Below are 27,018 nucleotides of genomic sequence, written 5' to 3'. Positions count from 1 at the left end.
GAATTGTCTTGTAGGCATGCAGAAAATGAAGAAACATTCAGTCAGGGAATTTGCTAAATCTCAGAGAGAATAGAAAAATTCTGACATTGGAGCCTTGCTCCACTTCATTAATACCACCCAGGCCTCCCCTGCTATGCTATAGAAGCTCTACCTGAGGCAGATGCAATCAAGAAAGACAATGGTTTGCTCTCCTTATAGCCTCCATTGGGGGATTAGGATTTCATACTGGCAGAGGCAGGTTTCAGGTGTTTCTCATCACCCTTCTTGGTCACAAATTGCAAAACTTCTATTCTAAACAGGTGCAATGAACACAATTTAGCAAAAATTAACAATCATTGAATTGAAATTCCTATGAAAGTGCAAGGGGCGCAGAAAAGCTAAAACAATCTTGGTAAAAAAAATAAATAAATTTAGGGGCACCTACGTGACTCAGTCAGTTAAATGTCTACCTTCAGCTCAGGTCATGATTCCAGGGTCTTGGGATCAAGCGTTGCATCGGGCTTCTTGCAGGGAGCCTGACCATCCTTTTTCCTCTACCCCTCCCCTTATTGTGCGCTCTCTCTCTCTCTCAAATAAATAAAATCTTTAAAAAAATTTGGAAGACTCATACTTCAGGATTGTAAACTTACTACAAGGTTACAGTAAACAAAATAGTATGTTACTATAATAAGGATATGATATATGGATCAATGGAAGAAAATTGAGGGTTTAGAAAATTGAGGGTTTATTTTTTATTTTTGTTCAATTTGCCAACATACAGAATAACACCCAGTGCTCATCCCATCAAGTGCCCCCCTCAATGCCTGTCACCCATTCACCCCTTTTCAACAAATGGTGTTGGGATAGCTGATATCTGCATACAAAGTGATGAAGCCAGATTTCATAGCATGTGCAAAAGTTATCTCTAAATGGATTAGAAACTTAAATGCATGAGCTATAAAACTATAAAGCTATAAAACTCTAAGTAAAATTAGGATTAGCTAATGTTATCTTAGATGTGATATAAAAACCGCAGGCAACAAAAGAAAAAAATGCATAGGTAGAAAAATACCAAAATTATAACTTATGTGCTTGCAATAAATGGTACTATCAGAAAAGTGAAAGACAAATCACAAATTAGAAAAATATATTTGTGGGGTACCTGGGTGGCTTAGTCAGTTAAGGGTCCAACTCTATTTTTTTTTTTTTTTTTAGGGTCCAACTCTTGATTTCAGCTCAGGTCTTGATCTCAGTGTTGTGAGTTCAAGCCCCATGTTGATCTCCACTTAAAAAAAATTGCAAATTATATATTTGGTAAGGGACTTGTATTCATAGCATATAAACAATCTTATAATTTGACAATTAAACAAAAAAATAATTCTATTTAAAAATGGGCAAAGGGTTTGATCTCAGCCATTTTTTGGACACCAGAAAAACTGCCATTGGCCACACAACATACTTTATTCTCTATGAGTGGTAGCCTTTGCCAGTTTTCAGCATGAGAGCAGGTTTGACCCTTGTCATCCACACAATTTACCCACATCTCCAGCTATGCTTTTATTTAATATTATTGGGACATGAATGGTTTCCCTCTATTTAATTCTGAAAACCCTTGATTGGGCCCAAGATCTCAAAAGTATTTTACTTCTGTTATCAACTTTCACTTTGATTGAAATAAGTTTCCTAAAATTATGATTTTTCTGGCTCCTTTTATTTGGAGTTACAGTCTGCAGTTTGAAAATTCATAAGTTCATTAGGATTTGATTCATTATTTTGATCTTTTCCTCTCTTTTTATAGACATTAAGAAGTAAGCTATTGAAAGTATTGATGTTTTTTTTGTTTTGTTTTGTTTTTTGTTTAGGTGTTTAATTTGGATGGGATTCAAAAGGAGGAGTTTCAGATAAAATGAGATAACAACAGTAGTGATTAAACTGTTTTCTGTTTGTTCATATAATTTAATATACATGTATGGGGGCATTGAGAAATAATACACAGGACTCTCATCAGGACTTTGTAGTATAGTGGAGAAGAAAGAGGGACAAGTGAATGTTGGAATCTCCATCCAGCAATTTAATAGAGTGAACATTTTGGGAGACATGACTAAGCAAGGAAACTGACTAGAAGACATTTATTACAATTATTATAATAATCTAAGCATGATTTGAGAGAAAGAGACAGAAGCCAGAGATACTGAGGAGATACAATTATTGGCACTTGGTAACTATTTTTATTTGGGGAATTGGGGGTGGGAAAAAGATGGAGGAATAAGACATGATTCTCAGTGCTCTACCTGGGCAACTGGACAGACCGTGAAGAAGATTGGAAAACCAGACTTATAGCCTCAGAGGACATTTGAGACATCCAAAGGAGTTTTAAATCGACTTGATTGAACTTTTTGTTGCAAGTCAGAAATCTGTACCATATATTATGGATGAGTACACTTTTTAATTGAATCAAATTACCATTCTTGGCCTTTGAAGCAAGAGGAAACAACAAAACCTGCCTTCTGACTTCAGCAGTTTTCTGTGCCCAAAACTGAAAACCAAGAGACAGAGGATTGTCCATAATTAAAGTGAGGGAACCCTGGCCTCAGTGACCCTCACACTGCGGCAATAGGGAAATGATTTAAAAGTTCTTTGTAGAAAAGTTGATTTGCAATGTAGAGCTAATAAAGATGGACTATATTGTCCCCATATGTTCTATAAAACAGTCATCCATAACCCCAGAATTCTCCCTAATTGTGTATACTTGGAAGACAGTCAATGCTATTTTTACCCATTGATGCATTTCTTTCCCCCTCTTCATTGTGATTCATTGTGTGCTTTCCTTGGAGCAAATATAATTTGAGATTGAAATAGCCCCATTGGGAATGCTCACATTAAGCATGAGCTATTTTCTGATGCAGACTATCTGTTATAACTTAAGCAGAGTAGCAGTTTTATGATCTTCACAGGCTCTGGGAGGCAGAGGACTTAGCAGGAAGGACAGTCACACAGGTAGACTAAAGCCTTGTGATTCAGTAAGCCTGGAGGGAGTCTCCAGAAGGAGGCTCTTTTATGTGTCTGCTCTAGCTGTAGACAAACCATTCATTCATTGTATATAAACATGCCATGAACATTCCAAGATATCCTTTCCTCACTCCTCACTTACCTAAATCATATAAAGGCTCCAACTTAAGCACAGTTTACTCTGTGAAACACACCCCTTTTTCTCTCTCTCAGATCCCTGTGTCTCTGCCCTTGACTCAAAGCACATTTATCATTTGCCTCTCTCATTTAGTTTTTGGCAAGTGTTGTTCTGCTTTGGCGTTACTCTTTTTTTAAAAAGATTTTGAATGTGTTATGTATGTTCCTTAGAATTCCTTCACATGATTTTAACACATCACTAGGAATTTTGGATCTCAGTTGCCTACTAAGATACCATACCCAATGTGTGATGATATGTACCTACCGTTACAATATCATATGGAGTATTTTCAGTACCCTAAAAATCCTCTGTGTTCCACTTATTCATCTCTCTCTTCTCCCCAACACCTGGCAATCACTGGTCTTTTCTACTGTCTTTATATATAGTTTTGTCTTTTTGTGAATGTCACATAGTTGGCATTGCATTAGTATATAGCATTTTCAAATTGGTTTCTTTCATTTATTAATATGCCCATAAGTTTCCTTTATGTGTTTTCATGACATGATAGTTCACTTATTTTTAACATGAAATAATATTCCATTATCTGGATGTACCAGCATTTATTTATCATTCACTTACTGAAGGACATATTGGTTGCTTCCCAGTTTTGACAATTATGAATAAAGCTTCTATAAATATCCATGTGCAGGTTTTTGTGTGGACTAAGATTTTACCTCCTTTGGGTAAATACCAAGAAGCACAATTGCTAGATCATATGTTAAGGGTATGTTTAGTTTTGTAAGGAAGGATTGTTGATTTTTCAGGGAATGGAACTGTGCATGGGGAGAGCTGGTTGAGGTGTTTGCTATTTTTTGTTACTCAGCCTTTAATAATATTTAATTGAATTAGTATATGTTACTTTTGTTAAGAATCCTTTGAAGTAAAAATATGAATATACAATAAACATGTATCAAATTTTTTTTTAAATTTTATTTATTTATTTATGATAGTCACAGAGAGAGAGAGAGAGAGGCAGAGACACAGGCAGAGGGAGAAGCAGGCTCCATGCACCCGGAGCCTGAGTGGGATTCGATTCCGGGTCTCCAGGATCGCGCCCTGGGCCAAAGGCAGGCGCCAAACCGCTGCGCCACCCAGGGATCCCTGTATCAAATATTTTATTTAACTTATTAATAATGAAGTTAGTTATAAATGGAGCATTATAAGAAAAATACACAATCTAAATAATAGTGATGCTGAAGCAAATTTACAAAGGAGTACAAAGCTAGGCTGCCCACAGGGCAATATCAACTGAATTCTATGTGTTGCAATTCCTCTGTGTGTGTGTGTGTGTGTGTGTGTGTGTATTTGCATTCTTAACAGTTTTCTACAAACAATAAAGTAGTGAAATAGAGCAAAGACAAGAAAAGGTTGAGTTATCTTGGAAGAGAGCAAAAAAAAGGGACATGTGGTGATAAGCAAACTTAAAATGAAAAAAAAAATCAAAGGAATAGAACGGAAAAAATAATACCTTTTCCAGTTTTAAAACATTAAAAACACTTAGGAGAGTTGCCTGAGTGGCTCAGTCAGTTAAGCATTTACCTTTGGCTCAGGTTATGATCTGTGGTTCCTGGGACTGAGCCCTGGCATTAGGCTCCCTGCTCAGCGGGAAGTCTGTTTCTCCCTCTGTCCCTCCCCCTGCTCCTATGCTTTCTTTCTCTCTCCTTCTCCCTCTCAAATAAATAAATAAATAAATAAAATCTTTAAAAAAAAAAAAAAGAAATACTTAGGAAGGAACAATAATAAGTATGCAGGTTATGCACGTTGGGTATTTAAAAACTTATTAATAGAAATAAAACACATGAATAAATGAAGATAGATACCATACTACTGGAAATGAAGACTAAATTGAGTAAAATAACTATTCTTTCCAACTAATTTTGTTTTAGTGTGATTCAGATCAATGCCAAATACAAATTTTAGCTAGCATTATGAAACTGAAGTTTAATTGTAAGAACTGAGAAGGGGCACCTGGGTGGCTCAGTCAGTTAAGTGTCCAACTCTTGATTTCTGCTCAGCTCATTATCTCAGGGTCATGAGATCTAAACCAGAAGTTGGGCTCCACACTAGCCTGGAATTTGCTTGGGATTCTCTTTCTCTCTCTCCCTCCACTCCTCCACTGGCCCCCGCCCCAGCTTGCACTTTCTCTAAATAAATAAAAAAATAAAATATATTTTTTTAAAAAAAGAATAAGCAGAAAAACATTGGAAAGCTTTGTAAAAAAAAAAAAAAAAAAAAAAACTGAACTGGAAATCACACCATTCAACCATACAAATGATAGTCTCTCCTAATTAAAGCAACATGGCACTGTTCGGAAATAAAATAGGTTTTGGAAAAAATACCAAGGCCAGAAACAAATAAATATTTAACATAAAAATAGATATGACATTGAAACAAGGATTAAAGGCTATACCATTGGGGCACCCGGTTGGCTCAGTGAATGAGCATCTGCCTCTGGCTCAGGTGGTGATTCTGGGGTCCTGGAATTGAGTCCTACATCGGGCTCCCCATAGGGAGCCTGCTTCTCTCTCTGCTTATGTCTCTGCCTCTCTGTGTCTCTCATGGATAAATAAATAAAATATATATTTTTTAAAAGGCTATACTATTAAATAAAAATTTCAGATACAATTTGTTAATTATTTGGAAAAATAAGTTAGATCTGAGGAGTTTACCTCCTAGCCAGAAACCTGCCTTATATCTTTATATCTGGCCTGCAAGATAAAGGGTTTACCTCGACTCAGAGGCTCCTTGCTTCCATGCTCTTGGGTGTAGGGGCTTTTACAGCCCAGGTGCTTCCATTTGGAGGCCTCTTCTGGGAGAGGCCTTTATTTTCTACGGGGAGAAATGGAACAGTGAGGGACCTGCTTTCTGTTATGTGACTTCTTCCTCATACTATCACAGTAAGTGGTTACAGGTTTGACTCACTCTTGGTTAAACTTGTTGTCTTTTTTTTTTTTTTTTTTTTTTTATTTATTCATGAGAGACACAGAGAAAGAGGCAGAGACATAGGCAGATGGAGAAGCAGGCTCCATGTAGGGAGCCCGATGTGGGACTTGATCCCAGGTCTCCAGGATCACACCCTGGGCTGAAGGCAGGCATTAAACCACTGAGCCACCCAGGCTGCCCAAGCTTGTTGTCTTAAAGGACCACTCCCACACTGGGGTGGTTCAGCTCTCAGCTCAGCTCTTGGAGAGATCCATCATTTTCACTCTATATAAAATTAAATTTGAGAAGAGATAAGGTTGAAATGAAGATAATGTGGGATATTCAATTTACAGTATAAAAATAAAAATTAAAAATTGTTGTATCCATATAGGAAAGCAAAATTAAAAGGCATTAAAAGTATTTATTTATACATTTTCTTAAGAAACATTATGAAAACATAAAAACATTTTGCAGCCAATAAGGGAATAATTGTCATAGCATTAATATGAAGATGTGGGCCCAAACCATCGCCCATAATAAAATATGAAATGTAAATGGCCAGTAAACATAGGAAAATACTTATTGTCTCACAGGATGAAACAAAAAATAACAATTTGTAAGGCAACTGAAAGGCACTGTGGTGGTGGGTGGGGGACTTGAGTACCTGGGAGTCTGAGGGGCAGTGCTAGGACAGGCCTAGGCTCCAGGTCTGTGCCTGCACAGGAGACTGTTCTGACAGCCCCAGCATCAGGCCTCCCCTGGCAGGCCTAAGAAAGCCCCGGCCTCCCACCCTCAGAACCCACACAGAGGTCTGTGGCATGAGGGTAGCTAGTGTAGGCCTCAGAAGGGAGGTATGGAGGGCCCACTGTACTAGGATTCAAGTCCCCAAAGTGAGGACTGCAAATAACTATAATCCTCCAAAGCTTGTTCTATTTAGAGTTTACAGGAAGAGGGACTAAAAAATGAGTTGGTTTTTTTCTAAATGTTTAGAAGCATCTCATTTTTGGGCTATTTTATTACTGATTTCAACATTCATTGAGAACATATGTAACACACTATTTTCTTTGAAATTCCTGAGGATTTGGTTTGTGGCCTTCTAAACAGTTAATTTTGAGATAGTCCCTGTGTCCTTAGAAACAATTAGAAGAATCTTTAGAGGGAGGTTAATATTTCTCTGTATATAAAACTTATTATCTGTTACTCAAATATTGTGTGATTGGCTTATTTTTTCAGCTAGATAAATTTTTAATAGGCAATACCAAAACTTATAATTATTTGTTCATATATATTTTCCCATATTACTGTTGTTTTTAAATATTTAGATACATATTATGAATATATATAATAACAACATATTAATTAATCCATTAAATATGTATATTGTACTTCCTATGTTCCAAAAGCTCTTCTAATAGTTTATAATTAATTCATGTAAACCTTGTAGCAATTGTATAAGTTAAAGGCGATTTTTAGGGTTAGCAGCTCAACTTTTCTTATACTCATTATCAGTTGTTTTCATGATCCATTTCTGTCCTATTATAAAGGAAGAAATAAACATTTGGAATTATGAAATCAAGGTAAATGGAAATATTATTATTGGTATTGAGGTGCCATTTACACCCTGCATTTTAGCACCACAGGGTAGTAACCTAGTTCTCTTACTGTCTTCTGTCCAGTCCAGATATTGGCAGAAATGATGCAGTTTCATTAAAACTAGAATTTAAAAAATAAAGCACTTTCTAATGTGTTTCAGGATTCTCATGTAAATTTCCTATATTTTAGCTCATTGCAGAGTCAGCATTGTATTTATTTGTGCCTCTTGAAACCCAGGGAACCACACTTAAATAAGAGTTGAGTGAACACTCATAATAGGTCAAGAAATAATTTCTTTGCTTTGTCCTAGAGCAGCCACTTTGTAAACTAACTCATTGCAGAGATTTTCAGAGATAAGATTATCAAGATGAGCAAACATTTCTAAATGTTATGAACAGGAATTAATTTTCTTCTGTAAATTATTGTTTTTGAAAATGTTATTCTATCAAAACAAAGTTTAATTTTCTTAACTCTTGAAAAATAAACAAATACCAAATGCTTTGATTATAATTCCACAAGGAAAATGAGTTCCAGGAAGTCATATTTAGTGATATAATTCCTTGCTCTATGTGAAAGACTACACCCTTTGAAAATCACTTCTTTTTTTTAAAGACTATTTGAGAGAGAGAGAGAGAAAATGAGAGAGCATGAGTTGGGGGAGAAGTAGAGAAAGAGGAAGAAGCAGACTCCATTATGAGTAGGGAGCCCAAGACATGGAGCTCCACATCTCAGGACCCCCGGCATCATTACCTGAGCTAAAGGCAGACACTTAATCAACTGAGCCACCCACGCATCCCTGAAAATCACTTCTTAACAAACAAAATACTTTGAAAATGCAAACTGTAGCATGTCATTGAAGTTTGGGGAAGATTTTTTAATTTATAATGGATGAAAAATATTGTGTTGTCATTATTATTGCTTTAAATTAATTTATACTAATTAACATTAGTTTACAGATACTGTACATAGGAGATGAAATAGATATTTGGAGGAAAAACTAGGTTAAAATTCAGTTCAATTGTAACCTCATCTCATAATTTTTGGCCAGTGATTCTGTAATTGAACATTAATTTTCTAATTTTAATTTTTTAATTTTTTTAGAAGGAAGGGGGAAGGGACAAAGGGAGAAGGAGAGAGAGAGAGAGACTTAAGGAGGCTCTACACTTAGCCCGGAGCCTGACATGAGATCATGACCTCAGCTGAAATCAAGAGTTGAACACTGAACAACTGAGCCACCCACCCAGGCACCTCTGAAACATTAATTTTCTTAACGGTAAAATACAGATAATAATTCAGATCTATCCTGATGTATTTTAGTTTTTACAGTTAAAGTTTAATATAATAGATATAATAATGAAATATATTCTTTATGAGTCCATGTGTGTGTGCATGTGTGATAAGGTAGCAAGGTAAACCACTAAGAACACAATTAGTTACTTAAGGTAAGTGATGTTGAAACTGTAAACATGTAGTTATACAGATATTACTTATAATTGTGTTTCTTCCAGACAACAACATTCAAGTCATGATATGTATTGGTAGGGATGTCCATAGTATTGATTCAGTAACAATTTGTATGATCCTGAAACACAGTGCTCCTCCTTGGTAAGGAATCTTCAATACCTTGATACCTCCTCGAAAATGAAGAAGGAACTTAGGGAAAGGAAAGAATACAGAAGAAGCAACCGATAATCTATCTTTCAATTACTTACCCTGTCACATTCTTTTAATATATTTATATGGCAAGATTAGCATTCTTATCTTTTGTTATGAATAGGTTACACTATATGTTAAAAATATCTCTATTAATCATATTCCTTCTTCATTTGCGTTCCAAAAACACTCTATTTATTATGAAGTTCAAGTAATCCAAACTTCCATAATTTCCACAAATCTATCTACTACTATGAGAAGAAGAAAAAAAAATCCGGGGAGCTAAGTCAACACCCAGATCTTACAGTAGGAGAGTCAGTGCAGGTGCCCCTTTATAGCTCAATCATTGAATATGCCTCCATTCTGTTGTCAATTTCTATCAACATTAAAACACACCCAACATGGCTCCTTTTTTTTTTTTTTTTTTTTTTTTTTTGCAGTACCTGGGTTAATAAATCCTAGTTGCTTCAATGCAGATTCTGGCTTAGGCTCTAAAAGAGATAAGGAAATGCACAAATACTGACACACAAAAGGCAACTACAACAATATATTTAGAGTATAGTTAATTCTCCTTATTTCTGGTAGTTATGGTCTATAATTTTCTGTGAACATTGAATTAGGGAATACCAAACCATTGCTCCTAGAAGAAATATAGGGTTAGGTTTCTGTGAGCCAGTTGTAATATTTTTGTCAACTAATCAATACATAACCGTGTTTCTGTTTAAATACTTATTTAATAGTTGTTGATTCATTAATGTTAAACACACAGCCAATAGCACCATCCCTAACTACAGCTTATTTAACACATATTAGGCTGAAGCTTCTCTAATACACATTAGGCTACAAGGTTCATCCCAACCTTCTTGAGACTAGAAACACTAGACAGCCCTTCAGCTCTATACTTTTGGGCCATTTTAGGCTGCCAAAAGAAAAGCACAAAAATATTAAAAAGACTACACTAAATAGAGCACAAAACGGATATCTGGTTATAGTATGAGAGCTAAAACAAGAAGGCAGAGCACCACCCCGTTGGAATTCAGCTGGAGACATACCTATTGGGTGACTCGGAATCTTCCCAGCCCCTTGCGTGTCTGTGAATGACTCTAAAATCACTGCAAGTATTGATTTGGGGATTACAGATAAATACTAGCTTCCCAGTGAATTTGCAAATATAGAATCTGCAAGAAATGAGATTCAATTTTATCTGGATGCTTTACCCGGTATGCTGAGTTTTTCTGAGTGAATCTGGAAGCTCAGGTACAGTTAATATTTGGTTTAGTCTCACAGAGTTTTTCCAAGTCCAGATGTTAAAAAAGACTGGAACTATCTTAGTTGCTTTTCATGTACTCCTTCTAAGCATTCAAGAGCAACCTTAAATATTCTGATGGGGGATGGTGAGGATGGAGTAGTGGAAGAGAATAACTCATCCAAAGAGGATGGTTACCTAACAGCATTAAGTGGATTGTCATAGAGCAATTATGATCAATGTACTTGTCCTTCCTCCCTCCCCACTTTCCTTCCTTCTTTTCCTTCATCCTCCCTCCTTCTCTTTTTATGGATTTCTTTTGTTTCCTGACCAGTTTTTGTTTGTCCATTACAAGGCGGCAATCAGTATCTGTAGGGAGCTGGGACCAACATCTACTGAGACCCTTGGTTGTTGGTCATCTACATAATCTTACCCTCACTGTTGCACTGCGGGACAAAGAATTTTCATAGTACAGTCAGTTCTGCCCTAAGGTATACATATGAGTTGCTAAAAAATCATCATGGTATGCAAATTAATGCAATAAAAAATGCAGGGCTTATGAGAAAAATGAGACTGGCTTATAACACTCAAAACTTTAGTCAGACACACTAGACAGAAAAGATAGGAGCCTAATTACAACAGTAGCACAGTTTTACAGACATTAAATGGTTAAGAAATCTGTAAGTAGTATAATAAAGATAGCAGTTTTCCCGGAACAAAAGCCTTAAATTCTCTTCTGGAAGTGGGCATCACAAGGTTGCAGCTTTTGTTGCTGTCAAGTGGTGGATGGAAGGTTCCTTGAAATCAGAGGGAATGGTGTAATATCACATGTGCGTGGTTGTGACTCTCAACACACAACCAGGCAATGAGTTGAGGTGGCCAGTAGAGGTTTGAGGTGTGCTTGTGTTGTGTGTACTCTTGCATGGCTCATTCAGCTGGGGGCTGTTGTCTGCATTCATCTAGTGTTTGCTGTGGATAGAATCACATATAAACAAATGCAAATCTGCTTTGTCATCAAATTTAATATATCAGTGTATCAATCACATTGGAAAAAAATCAGGTTTGCACCACAAGTTTTATAACAGAATTGACTGTGCAGTATTCTGGGACTGCAGTATGATTAAATTTTTGTTCAGGCTGAACTTCTAGATTCCCCCAGAAATATTCGCCAGTACTAAGTGGAGCTGATGAATCTTGTTTTAGGTCCATCCTTTCATCTCCTGAATGTATATTTCAGAAGTTCTGCTATCAGTGTGTGTATCTGCTCAGGACTCCACTATTTTCTTTCTGTTTCTACTCATGTGGCTTCTGATGTTCTCAAAACAGTGAAGAAAGAATATGAGACCGTGCCACAGGGAATGATGGGTGATCTCCTTAAGTATATGAGGCACTGCTATCTTGATCTAAGCAATTCACCCGACCTATATAATTATACTGCCTTTGCTAGGCAAGGGTTTTTCCTAATACGGCCTCAGTGTACCATGTGGGTCTGAATTCTGGCCGAAGCTCAGCATATTTCATCAACATTGTGATTTCTGTGGCTGCGTGCCAAGATGACAATATTGAAACATCAAGAGGCAGAGACATACTTTCAGTATTAAAGCAAAATGAAGAAAATTCATTCAAAGGAGGAGTCCCTTTAGAAGTAAACTTTTATATAAAATGCTTTTCTGGGGCATCTGGGAAGCTCAGTAGTTGAGCATCTGCCTTCAGCTCAGTTTGTGATCCCGGGGTCCTGGGATCCAGTCCTGCATGAGGCTATCCACAGGGAGCCTGCTTCTCCCTCTGTCTATGTCCCTGCCTCTCTCTGTGTGTCTCTCATGAATCGATAAATTTTTAAAAATCTAAAAATAAAATAAAATAAAATGCTTTTCCTTTACCTTGACCTAATTTTACCCATCTCTCAAGACTCATTGTCCTGCTTCCTCCAATAATTCTTGCTATGCTAATCCCACCCTTATTCTTTGCACATATCCTACCTTATCCACCAGATTCCAGTTCACTTCTTCAGTTTTCACATTGTTTCACAGCCCTGGCCTCTCTACAAAATTACCTTTGTCTCCGTTCTTTGTAGAGGTCACCACAGAAGGCTTACCCACCTGTAGGAGCACTTGTGAAAACCTTCTCCCCAATGTTTTTTGGTTGATGGGCTTTTTTCCATGACCTGGTTTAGGAGTACATTTTTCTTTAGTTGTTTTGCCTTTAATAATTTGTTCTACTCAACTGACTTGTTGGCTTCAAGAGTAAAAGATACCTACCAAAGTTGATTCATTTACTACACATTCTTAGTTTTGTAAAGACTTAAAATCAACCTTGCCAAATGCTTGTCAAGCTTATAAATATTTTTGCTAGTGAGGGCGTTATTGCTTATTGAGCCACCTTGTTTAGCATTTAGAGAACTCTTTAATAAACTTTTTCTTAATATGGCATCCAACTATCTATTAAGAGTACTCAACAATGTCAATGCCATCCTGTAAGGCCCTCCTAGAATAACATAGATTTTTGTCCAAGAAAGTCTCTAAAATGTATTCTACACTAATGCTGAGTTCATTTCTCTCCAGGTTCACTTTCAGTTCCTTAAACTGATTCTCAGAAAACACAGACATAAGTCCTTTCAATGTCCATTTCTTTGAATTTTGAAGTTTATTTCCTTTTTAGACCACAGTATCCAGAATCATATCTGAAAGTTGTTTTGATCTTTCACAATACTTAGTACAATGTTAAGGCGAGAAGGAGATAATTAAAATATTATTTGAGGTAGATTTTTCTGTATGATGAATTTTTGAATTGCCTTTACAGGAGACTTTACTTTTTTTTTTCTTTTTGAGACTTTACTTTTTTATTGCAATATTTACAGATGATTTTTAAAAAATCATTAAGATTTTTAAAAACTTTCTATCCCTTGCTTTTAGGTAATTCTGTAGATTATACTCATAATCAACTTTCCTTACAACTTCCTTCTCTATTTTTATTTATCTACAAATGTCTAAATTTAATGCCTACTGAGTGTTAAAATTGCTAAAACCTTTCAATGCTTCCTAAAATTTTGTCATTTGATGATGTACCAATGCAACCCAGCTGGTTTTGCTACATGAAGAGAAGCTACACACATACCCATAGGTAGCCCCAGGTCATATTTCTGGAGTCCATGACAACTTGGAATATAGCTCAGTTCGATGAATGACTAACAGATTTTCACCAAAGTTCATTGTGGTGTCTAGTAATCATTGATATCAAGTAATTTGCCCCTCTCCAACTACTCAGAAAACCACAATATATAAATATTTCTTCTGATTGATATTTTATGATTGTTTTAATACTCTATCTATTATTAGCAAGGAAAGAGACATTCTTTAGGCCTGGTCTACATGGTATTCAAAAGAAGAAACCCCTAAGAAAAATGAATTTGTGTATGGGTGGAATACCAGTCTCTTAGAGTGAGAAGTTAAAGTGGAAATCCAGGAACATTGAGGAGAGTGGGAAGGGAGAGAGAATATGCAAATATTTAAATAGAAAAATGTGAGCAGGTAACACATTTAAGATTATTTAAATCTCTGTTCACTCATCGAAGAATTAAGCCATTTTTTTTATCTGAAAGCATGACATAAAATGTATGGTCACCATAAAAAGAGAAAATTTCCCGAATTTGTCAATAGCAGCTATGAAATAAAGTTAGTTTCTCTTACGAAATCTTACTTCCTCTCATGAGGGGAATCACTTTCAGAAAACTTTCAATTACAAATTTGCTCTCTGCCCCTTGAGATATAAATCTTCTCTCAGTCTTTTTTATGGTTTTACAATCCAGGAATACTTTTCTTAAGGATGTGGGAGCCAGCCATTGGAGATATAATCATCAAGGAAGATATTGCTCCCAACTCCCAGTCTCTGTAGGCATATTGACTGGCCCCCTGTTAACATGTGTATGATTGGGTTATGGTGGTTGACTGGCTGGGTCACCTCATTTTCATTATCCAGCAGGCTCGTCTGGGCTTATTCACATCATGGTGGTCACAGAAGTTCCAAGGTCAACAAAAGAAGACAAGTTCCAAGGCACCAAACACTTTTTCAATCTGTGTTACATTCTATTTCCTTCTGTTTCACTGGCCAAGTAAGTCAAAGCCAGATGGAGGGAGGAAGGGTGGGATAGATTCCACTTCTTGGTGGAAGGAAAGAATTTGTAGTGGTTTCTATTTCACCTAGAGCAATTTATTGAAGAGACTTTCCTTTCTTTACCATTCTTCAAGGTTATTACCAAAGCAAACATCTTGTATGAATGGTTATCATATTAACTTTATTTTTAATATATTTGTAGGTTGTTGTGATGTTCCATTTTTCATTCACTATATTGATTATTTCACTTGCCTCTCTTAGTGTGTTACCCATCTTATAAATTTTATTGGTCTTTTCTGAGAACCAACTTTTACTTTTATTTAATTTTATTATTTTTAAACTTTAAAAAATTATTTATTTATTTATTCATGAGAGACATGGAGAGAGAGAGAGGCAGAGACATAGGCAGTGGGAGACCCAGGCTCCATGCAGGAAGCCTGATGTGGGACTTCATCCCAGGGCTCCGGGATCATCCCAGGCTAAGCCACCCAGGCGTCCCAAGAACCAACTTTTAATAATTAGGTATGAATCTATAGATTGCTTTCTATTATATTTTTATACTTTTTTTTAACTTTCTCTACTTCCTTTAGGTTTAATTTGCTAATATTTTTCTATTTAATGTTTATACTAATCAGCATATGTGATGTTATACTATTGTAATGAATAGCCTCCAAGTGTGACTTGCTTAAAACAAAAGAGTTGTATTTCTCATTATTACTTTGTGCACATTATGGATTTTTGGGGGTTTTCTTCTTCAAAAATCATTATTCACACCCCGTGACTTCAGTGTACTGAAGGGTCAGCATATCATAATTGTAAATTCTAACTTTTCTTTGAGTTATTTAAATTTTTACTGAGATCAGAGCCTCAACCAAAATCTATGAATGTGTAATTGTAAAGTCAAATATCAGGAAGGATTCAAGGTAAAGAGCTCAGAAATTTCCTTAAATACTCAAAATACTTGTCTTATGATTGGAGCATGCTACATATAGCTTATACGAGTTTTTTCATTTTGTTCATTAGTTTTAAGGAGAATTTTAGATGGCAACTGCCTAGATTTTTGTGTTCTTTTTTTTTTTCCTATGTATTATACCAGAGGCCTAGCAGTACATTTCTGCTCCCTAGAAAATGCCAGCTATGCTCTGTGTAATTTACAAGGAAGGATTTCGGGAATGGTAAAACACATAGACAGCATTTTTCATAACCATTGTGTGACTCCCTAAGGCAAATTTGCAGAGGCTTGTGAGCCTGACAACTCCTCTATGAGGGGATTCTATTTTACAGAATCTTAGGACGACCAAAATGCCTAAAGGGGCATGGCCTATATAAGATGTAATTTGAAGGTTGTAAATTAGTTTTAACAAAGCATATAGGATTGCTGAATGCAGTATTCTCCACATGTTGCAAAATTAATGCTTTGGGGCTTTCTTTTAAGCTTGGATAAAGCTGGGTAGAGATTGGGTTTTCTTCCATGCAGGACATCATCATAGCAATTACTTTTTGTTCCAACTTGTCTGGAGGGAGGAATTGAAGCTGAGGGGTGTGTCTCAGTTTATTAGGCGGTTTAAAGTCCTTGCTGGGGCACAAGATTCATCTCTGAGCTCGTACACTTTATATGAGTTACTTGCTTAGAGTCTTTTCTTAGGTAAGGCTGCCTAGATAAAATATCCAAGACTTGATACGTATATATGACTCTAAGATGGTCTTAATATGCCTCTCAGGTTTACTAAACTTCAGATACTTTCCTTCTTGACTATAAACCACTGACCTCCCTTTGCTTTTTTTGAATGTTTTTATTTAAATTCCAGTTAGTTAACATACAGTGTAATGTTAGTTTCAGGTGTACAATATAGTGATCCAGCACTTCCGTACATCACCTGGTTATCATCACAGCAAGTGAGCTCCTTCATCCCGATCACCTGCTTCTCCCACCCCTCTCCTTCTCTCTGGTAACAATCTGGTTTCTGTAGTTAAGAGTCTGTTTCTTGGTTTGCCTCTTTTTTTCTTTTGGTAATTTGTTTTGTTTCTTAAATTCCACATATAAGTTAAATCATGTGGTATTTGTCTTTCTCTGACTGACTTATTTTAATGCTTAGCATAATACTCTCTAGCTCCATCTGTTTTATTGAAAATGAAAAGATTTCATTCTTTTTTATGGCTGAATAACATTCCCTTGTACATATATACCACATCTTCTTTTATCCATTCATAAGTTGGTGGACAATGGGCTCTTCCCATAGTTTGGCTATTGTTAATAATGCTGCTATAAACATCAGGGCGCATATATCTCTTTGAATAATTCTCCTTCTCCTTCTCCTTCTCCTTCTCCTTCTTCTTCTTCTTCTTTTCTTCTTCTCCTTTTCTTCCCTCCTCCTCCTCCTCCTCCTCCTCCTCCTCCTCCTCCTCCTCCTCCTCCTCCTCCTTCTTCTTCTGTGAAAGAGAGTATGGAGGTACTTCAAAAAGTTACAAATGAGGGATCCCTGGGTGGCGCAGCGGTTTGGCGCCTGCCTTTGGCCCAGGGCGCGATCCTGGAGACCCGGGATCGAATCCCACGTCGGGCTCCCGGTGCATGGAGCCTGCTTCTCCCTCTGCCTGTGTCTCTGCCTCTCTCTCTCTCTCTCTGTGACTATCATAAATAAATAAATTAAAAAAAAAAAAAAGTTACAAATGATATTACCCTATGACCCAACAATTGTACCACTAGTATTTACCTAATTGTACCACTAGTATTAAACTAATTGTACCACTAGTATTTACCTAGTTGTACCACTAGTATTAAACTAATTGTACCACTAGTATTTACCTAGTTGTACCACTAGTATTTACCTAAAGAATTCTTTAGTGGTACAATTGTTGGATCATAGGGTAATATCATTTGTCACTTTTTGAAGTACCTCCATACTCTCTTTCACAGTGATTGCATCAGTCTGCATTCCCACCAACATTATAAGAGGGTTCCCTTTACTCTGAATCCTCACCAACACCTGTCATGTCTTGTTGATTTTAGCCATTTTGACAGGTGTGAGGTGATATCTCATTATAGTTTTGATTTGAATTGCCCCAATGATAAGTGACGCTGAGCATCTTCTCATGTGTCTGTTGCTCATCTGTATGTCTTCTTGGAAAAAAATATTCATGTTTCTGCCTATTTTTAATTGGAATATTTGTTTTTCGGGTATTCAGTTTTATTAGTTCTTTATATATTTTGGATACCAACCCTTTATCAGATATGTCATTTGCAAATATCTTCTCCCATTCTATAAGTTGCCTTTAGTTTTGTTGGTTTTTTTTCACTGTGCAGAACCTTTTATTTTGATGAAGTCCCAATGGTTTATTTTTGATTTTATTTCCCTTACCTCAGGAGCCATATCTAGAAGGAAGTTGCCATGACTGATGTCAAAGAGGTTATTGCCTGTGTTCTCCTTTAGGATTTTTATGGTTTCAGGTCTCACATTTAGGTCTTTAACCATTTTGAATTTGTTTTTGTGCTTGGTGTACAAAACTGGTCTAGTTTTATTCTTTTGCATGTTTCTGCCTGTTTGACAGCAGTATTTATTGAAGATACTTTTTTCTCACTGGATATTCTTTCCTGCTTTGTTGAGGATAAATTGACCATAAACTTGTGGGGTTTGACCTTCCTTTTCTTAAAACATTTACTTCAGAAAACTTTCAATTATAAATTTGCTCTCTGCCCCTTGAGATGTAAATCTTCTCTCAGTCTTTTTTATGGTTTTACAATCCAGGAATACTTTTCTTAAGGACGGGGGAGCCAACCATTGGAGATATAATCATCAAGGAAGATATTGCTCCCAACTCCCAGTCTCTGTGAGATAGTAGGAGCCTAACTTAGATAAGCAATTAGCAAACACAGATGGCCTAATCACATTGATCAATCTCCCTACTAACATGTTCTAGTAGTTTTCCACTAGTTTACCCTAATGCTTAAAAACATTCTCACTTTTTCTTTGAAGGAATTAAATTCAATCTCTCTTCCCTATTGCAAATAATCTTTTATAAAAGTCTCTCTTGCCTGTTTAACTTTACTGTTACAATTTTTCTTTGACATATACTACTACATATATACTACATATACAAAATACCATTTTATGTGAATGAACATCTTCTGAGGAGCTGAAATAGAAGATCCCCAGCCCCTTTTTTTTGCATAGTCACAGAGATTTTTCTTAGAATAAAGATATGTGTGTATGTGTGTGTAGATCCCTTTAGTTCTGGGTAGATAGTCATCAGTTTTTAAATTTGTTCCACAGTTATCCTTTCTGGTATGTATCAGCTTACTTTTGTTGGGAAAGGATCCAGGGCGTGGGCTTGAGTGGATTTTTGTTCTGCAGTGCAAATTGACTCAAGTGACTTGTTGCCAGATTGTGTTTATATGTCTTTGAGGGTAGTAGCGTATCTTATTGATTATTAGATTTAATTCAAACTGCACCCTAGATGTTCATAAGCTTTTTCAGCCAGTGAATAGTAGAAAAATCTCATCTAGTTTCTCACTTGTGAAAGTGTAGATTTAAAGGTTGGACAAAGCATCCAGCATCATATTTTACTCTTACAAGCATTTTTCATCCAAACCAATCTACATTTACAAATTTCTCTTCTATATCTTTTAGCCAAAGGGGTCTCTCCACCTGCTTAGAGAAATTTTGCTGACATTAGCTCACATTAGTTACAGTAAACTTAGGGAGTTTGTGGTACTTCCCACTTATTTGGTTTATAAGTGATGAAATTCTTTTGAAATTTGGGTAGAATATGAAATTGTGATGAAATTCTTTTTAAATTTGAGTAGATTAGAAGATAGTTGATTAGTGAGTTTAACAATTATTTATATTAGGACTTCTCTACATTTGTGAAAGTCTGTCTTCAAGATGGTCACCACCAATCCCTTCCCTTTCTGGATACACATGAAGAGGTAGAATCAATTGCTCTTTTTCCCTATTGGATGAAGTGACTTATTTAGTCAATAGAATATGAGAAAATGACATCCTTCAACTCCTACGGTTAGGTCATAAAAATCTTTGCAAATTACTTGGGGTCTCCTTGGACTGTTTGCTCTCAGAATGCTTACTCTGGAAGTAGTAGTAATCAATGATGTGTAAGAGTTTGTCCATGCTGTGAGATTTCCAAATTACATGGAAAGGCCAGGTGTATTTTTTTAAAGATTTACTTATTTTTCATGAGAGACAGAGAGAGAGAGGCAGAGACATAGACAAAGGGAGAAGCAGGCTTCCTGTAGGAAGCCCAATGTGGGACTCGGTCCCAGACTGGGGATCATGCCCAGAGCCAAAGACAGATGCTCAACTACTGAGCCACCCAGGCATCCGAGGCCAGTGTATTGAAATACCATATACAGAGGGAAAAAAAGAGACAAAGGAGCAATTAGATACCAAATATGTGAGTGAAGAGACCACTTATAAATGGATCCCCTGCCCCAATATCTGCATGTGAGACAAAGTGAGCTAGAGATAAACTCTTTTAGGTATGCTTTTCCCACATTTATAACCCTCAAAATCTTTAGAAAAATATCTAAGTTTTGAACTAGTTTATTATGTAACAATAGGTAACTGGAACAATATCCAAGTTTAAGTTTTAAATTTTAGAACACTAGAGTCACCTCCATCTCTCCTTATTCAAAGTTCATCTTTGCCAAATCAACTCTACCTGAGATTTCAAAAAGGGAGATGGGCAGCAAAGGTTTGGTGGAAATATTTTAATAAAGTTAATTCCTCTCTTTCTGTATCTCATTTGAAAGGGAACTTGGCAGGTATGTATATATAGAGAGCCTCAACACATTCAGGGAAGTTAGATCTTCATTCCAGCATTTCATAGTATTAGGTCATTGCCCATGAGAAATTAGTGCAAACTTACATGTGTAGAATTTATTCAGGATTGCAATCCTCTAAAAATTTTTATTTTGGGGAAGAAGAGTTGTAGAGCTGCCAGGTTTGAATTCAAATCTTAACCCTCCCATTTATCTACAGAAAATTACTTAAAATTACTTAAAAAATCACGTCTTCATCTTTAAAATGAAAATAATAATGCTTTGGAGTATTTTAATACATGATATGTGGAATGATGTATCGAGCACACAAATGACGTTCAACAAATGGCATTCTCCTCTCCTCATTTTGTTCTCTTGCTCCAGCTATTCATCTCTCTTCTTTTTCAGTTAAAGTAACACTGTCGTGATCAATTTGTAGATAGGTTTTAGCCCTTAGACTGTAAACTACAGGATCCAAGCCTATTTATTTTTGCATATCTAGATAGCCCATACCTTGACATATAAATGATACTTAAAAAATATTTGTTGAATAAAACTATGAAGTTTTGCCTTTCCTGAATTGCCTTCCATCAAAAGGCTTAATTATTACTGCTCTCTATTTTTTCTAAAACTTAATAAAACAGCAAATTTACCATCTGTTTCATCCTTTTGTCAATCACAAATTAGATTATTTTTGTGTTTTTTTAAATATTGGTTTACCATGTGTAATTTGAGTTTTCTTTTATAAAATCTGGTAAAATAAGTCGTAAAATCTTTCTATGAAATGGTTAGGTATGCAATTTCACAAGTCTAAGCTTCACTTTAAATGAGTGCCATGCCCATATATTTTGAGTGGATTAAAAGAGGAAGGATTTAAAGGAAAATGAAAGGTCATATACATTCAGCTTTCATGGGTTAAAATAATTGTGTCTCTCTCCTTATATATTGGCAAATTGCAGTCCTAATAATAGGAAATATTAGATGTCCTTAGTTTGGAATGGTTCAGCTTCATCCATTGCAAATTAAAATAATAATTTTATTGCATCATGACTAAAGTATGGCTGGGGTATTTTAATAGGAGATCAGTCTTGGAAAACTAGCTAAAAAGTGATTCCTCTTTAAGTGGACTTGTTTATAGTCATAGTCCATCTTTTAAACTATTTTAGGATTCAAACAAATAAGAACAACTTGAAATCAAGAAACTCATTTAGCCATGAAAAAAATAGTTATTTCCCAATGTTAAACAGAAAATTAAACATTCACTTATGCTGAGGGAGATTAGAGAATCGCTTTTCTTTAGGAAAGACACAACATAGGAGAAAGATAAACCCTTTTAGAAAGAAAATAATAGATTTATATTAACATCCATCCCAAGAGCAAATGTTGATCTATTTGTTGGCCAAGCAAGCTTGCAGCTTAGATTCGTTCACTGCAAAACAGTTGCCATCACAGAGCCTTCAGAAAGCCAAGTTCTTGCCAATGACCATGGAATTTGTCCAGTCCATCTGCATCTAATTATTTGTCCAAACTAGGTTTTACATTTCCTAAGTAATACTGTGCTTAGAATTTCTGTATGGGCATGACTCCATTATTTAGTTAATCATATTGTCAGGAAGCTGTTAGAATTTTTTGTAGAATTCTTCTATCTGCTATTTTCTTTTTTACATTCCATTTTACTTATCTAAATAATTATTTTTCTCCTTGGCTTTTCAGCTTGTTACAGTGTTAATATGCCCCATCTTTTTTACAACTGAATAAATCTATAAAACTAAGTTGCTTTCCATTTCCCTCTATTTTATACATTAAGTTTCCATAAATTGTTTTCTTTTTATTTTCTCTTATTAGATAGTTCTCAAGAAGTGACCCAAATTATCTAGCAGCAAGACAATAGATATTTTGTCATAAAATTATTTGTAATCACAGTTTATTATTTAGGTAGTTGCTTTGTTCTTTCCAGTAGGTTTACTATGGTTGGTTATTCATTTTAATGCAAAATACATTCATATACAGGAGGAAATGAAAAAAATAACATACAGCAAATCAATGTATACTTAAGGGTCCATGAGCAAAAAATTAAAGAAAATGGAAAATGGATCCTTATTGAAGCAGTTAGCTGCTAGTTTTAAATAAATTTATTTGTAGTAGTTTTGGAATAAATAAAAATCAACCTATCTGGCTTCTATGAAAAATGTTAAACTAAGATATATTAGAAGGGAAAAAACCTTGTCTAGAATCAAAAGAGGAGTATGTGTTTTCTTTCTATATGATGATGATACATATTATATTATATTTTTGAGTGATAAAATTGCCATCATTTATTTTTTTCCTGTAGTCTCTCATCTCTTTCAACAAAATGCACATAAGCTAAATATAAAGGTTAAACATTCTCTAAATTTTGGTTGACCTTATAGCATAAATCAACTCTTATTTCAGACAACTGCAGACTCCCTGCACAAGTTGTAGCAAATCCAATATCTACTTTTATAATTATTATTGATAATATAGAAGTAAGTCCATCTTTGTATAGTCCTTTAAAATTCTAATAAAGAGATTTTAATATTGTTAGGCCATTTGAATATTACTATGCTATTCTGGGTTTGTATTATATTTTCTTTTATTAAATATGAATACTGAGACATGGACAAGCTCACTGACTATGGTGAAGATCATATATCTAGTACTAGGCTGAACTGGAACCTAACTCAGAGATCCTCAATCTTAGGGATCCTAGGGATTTGTCAATTATATGATGTCATCATAATATATTAAATTGAATTACTAAAATGTCAATTAGCATAATATTTTAATATATTGCTTGATGTGTGAACTGAGATACAGAACTGAAGTATACACACATTTCTTTTGGGAATTGTCAATTTTTTATAACAGATATAAAACTGAGAAGTTTTATTGTTCAAGAAAACTTTATCAAGGCATAATTTTCATAAAATCTGTCCCTAGTTAATGTATATTTTGATGAGTTTCAAGAACTGTATACAGCCAGGCAACTCCCACCACTATTAAGACACAGCATTTTTATTACCCAAAACCTTCCTTCACAGTAAATCTCATCTCCTCATCCTCAGTCCCAGACATCACTGTTCTGCTTTCTCCTAATGTAGTTTGTAATTATTTTTCTAGAGTTTCATATAAATGACTCAAGAGTATCTGCTCTTCTGTGTCTGATTTCTTCCTCTTAACATAATATTTGTGGGACAATCCATATTGTGCAGTTGTATCTGTAGTTCATTCCTTTTTATTGCTGACTAGCCTTCAGTCATATGATATACCAGCATGTTTATTCATTTGCTTATTTATGGACCTTTGGATTATTCCCAAATTGTGGCTATGGGGAATAAGGAAGCTAACAATACATGTGTGTACATATCTCTGTGTGGGCATGTGTTTTCATTTTCTTGGTCAGATATCTAGGAATGAAATTGTTAAGCTATATGGCAGATGATTTTAAATTTGTAAGAAACAGCTAAATTGCTTTTTTAAATGGTGGTCATTTTCCATTCTTATAAGCAATGTATATAAGTAACCAACTATCAACATTGGCGTTGTCAAGTCTTGAATTATAGCTGTTCTATGAGGTTTGTAGTGGTATCTCATTATAGTTTTATTTTGCATTCCTATTCATTACTGATGTAAATATCTCTATATAACTATATCTGGTATTGTATGGTAGTTATTAGCTTACAAGTTCTGGTAGTTTTTTTAATAGATCCCTTAGTGTAGATGCAGATACATAATTCTTCATGTGTCACATGTGAATAAAGACAGTTTTAATTCTGTCGTATCCCCACACATTTTTATTTTTGGCTTACTGAATGGGCTGGTAATGATGAGTGGGAATCATTTTCTTCTTGCTGATATTAAAGAAAAAGGATTTACTCTTTCACCATTGTTATTTTAGCTGAAAATTTCTCATAGGACCCCTTTATCAAGTTGAGAAAATTCCCTTATATTATGAATTTGCTGAGAGTTTTGTTTTGTCTTTTTTTAAATCATGAGTAAGTATTGACTTTTCTCAAAGGCCTTTCAATTGCATATTTCATGATAATTATAGTCTTGTAAAAGCCTACTAATGTGGTAAATATGCAGGTTGATGTTCAAATATTAAATCAACTTTGTTTTCGTAGAATAAAACTAACTTAATTTTGATGCATCATATTTGCTAGTATTTTGTTAAGAAACTTATATGTTCATGAGGATATTAATTCCAAGTTTTAAGTCTTTAAAATTTATTTTTTGGCTTTTGGTAATCAGGGTAATGTTGATCTCTGTTTTCTGAAAAAGTTGTGTAGGAATAGTATCATTAAACTATAGGGGCGCCTGGGCATAGAATTTAAACTATAATTTTTCAGCACTTTCAAGATGTTATTTTATTAGCTTTTGGCTTACTTAGTTTCTGGTGAGTGATATGCAGTCATTTTTATCTTTTGTTTTGTTTCGTATACTTTGTCTCTTTTCTCTGGATATTGTTTTCTTCTTATCACTGTTTTTTTTTTTTTGAGCAATTTTATTTTGATTGTGTTTGTGCTTTATTTTGTGCTTTGTTCATCCCATTGGTGATTGAGCTAGCACTATAGTTTTATTCAGGTTTGAGAACGTGTTAGCCTCTGTTTCTTCTCTTCTTTTCTGTTTGTTTATCCCATTCCTACCATTTTTGGAATTCCTATTCCATGTATATTAGATTAATTCATTTTATTCTGTAGGTTAATAATACGTCTTAATTTTATCTCCCTTTTTTGAAGTTTTCAATAGATTCATTGCTAAATCTGTAAATTTACCAATATTTTCTTGTGTAGTGTCTAATCTGTGATTAAAATTTTCACTTAGACACTTTATGTTTTACCTCTATAATTTCTATTTAGTTCTCTTTTAAATTTCCATTCTCCTTTTTATTTTGTTTATATTATGTTTACATATTTGTAATAACTTTAATGCATTTGTTAGCTTTGTCATTTATGTCATTTATAGTCGTATTTCTATTGATTGTTTTTCTCCTGTTTTGGGCTATATATTTCTACATAGCATAATCAGTTATTTTGATTTTATGCTAAACATTACAGATATGAATTTGTTAAGAATCCTGGAGATTTTTCTTCCTTTAAAAAGTGTTAGGCTTTGTATTATCACACAATTAAATTACTTGTAAGTCAGTTTCTTCCTCTGAGGTTTTTTTTTTTTTTTAAGAATTTATTTATCTGAGAGAGAGACAGACAGACAGACAGCAAATGGGGAGGGGAAGGGGGAAAAGGAGGAGCAGACCCCTCTGCTAAGCAGGGAGCCTGACACAGGGCTCAATTCCAAGATCCGAAGACTCCTGGATCATGACCTGAGCCGAAGGTAGATGCCTAAGTGACTGAGCCAACTGGGTACCCCCATCTGAGGCATTTTTAAAGCTTTGCTGGGGGAAGGTCTGGGGTAGCCTTTGTTCAATTGATAGTTTACCCCCAATTACTTACATATGATCCCTTCTGATAACAATTCACTCTCCTAAATATGCTAAAGGATCATTAGGGACAGTCTACTTTGCTGGTTAGAGTTTAATATATTTTCTAGAACTTACCTGTGCAGGTGCTGGGAATTTTGACCTTATACCTGGTTCTTCTCTATCAGGCCTCCTGGAGCTTCACTCTGTGCTTACATATCTGAATACTTAGCAAAGATGTAAAAGAACTCTTTATTTAGATTTCTGGAGCTCTTTTTTGCAAATCTCCCTCTTTTCAGAACTCTGCCCCCACCACTACCACCTGCCTCAGCCTTTCCTATCCACCATTCACATTCCTCTCCTCTGTGTGGTTGCTGGCTTTTTAAAAATTGTGTCTAGATAGCAAGCCAGAACAATTATAAGGCTGACATCATCTGTTTGTCTTCTCGTAGGGATCACAGTCCTGAAATGCTGTTAGCCAGTGTCTGTTTTCAGGTTTTGATTTTTCTTTGCATATTTATAGAGAAAGGTAAATCTAGTCCTTATATTATGACTAGAAGCTGGAATTACAGATATTTTGAAACTAATTAGTTTATTTTTATTACTTATTATTCTTTTCGGGCATTTTTATAGCCCAGGCTAAAGTCACGTTTAGAGATATATTTATAGATTTTTTTTTAACCTGCTGAAAGAGAAATAGAAATTCACTTCCAAATTCAGGATTCTATTAAATACTTACTTTTCTGGACAATCAGATCTGTACCAATGAGTTCACTTAATTGTTGATCCCTTTGATACAAAAAAAAAAAAAAAAAAAAAGTTATAAGCAGCAGGAGGGGAAAGACCAGGAAATGATTCAAATAACCTAGCTGTGCCTAATCAAAGATGGCCTGTGATACAAAAATAAAAGAAAAATCCTAAATATAATGCCATTTTCAGAAATATTTCAGAAGACTTTTTCAAATGTGTAAAAAGAAAAAAAAATAGACTTTAGAACATTTTCAAACAGGATCCTGAAGTAGTCAAGAGCAGTATAAAGAGATTCTTGTCCTTTATTTGTAAATGTTCACAGAACTAAAAGGAGAGAAGCAAAATAAATAAATAAATAAATAAAT

The 27,018-nt window shown here is 35.1% G+C and overlaps 1 long non-coding RNA gene across 1 annotated transcript; it reads right to left on the bottom strand.

Annotated features, from left to right (window-relative positions):
- Positions 1–11,086: 11,086 nt before the first annotated feature.
- Positions 11,087–26,695, bottom strand: LOC144316872 (uncharacterized). The gene is made up of 3 exons (XR_013382707.1): positions 26,643–26,695; positions 12,680–12,744; positions 11,087–11,549 (listed from the first exon to the last, which is right to left on the bottom strand). It is a non-coding gene; the product is annotated as an uncharacterized LOC144316872 (long non-coding RNA).
- Between the last annotated feature and the right edge of the window lie 323 nt (positions 26,696–27,018).

This window comes from Canis aureus, chromosome 7 (assembly GCF_053574225.1).
Source record: "Canis aureus isolate CA01 chromosome 7, VMU_Caureus_v.1.0, whole genome shotgun sequence".
NCBI classification, from domain to species: domain Eukaryota; kingdom Metazoa; phylum Chordata; class Mammalia; order Carnivora; family Canidae; genus Canis; species Canis aureus.
Note: the sequence above shows the minus strand (reverse complement) of the source record. Positions and strands in the feature narration are given on the sequence as shown.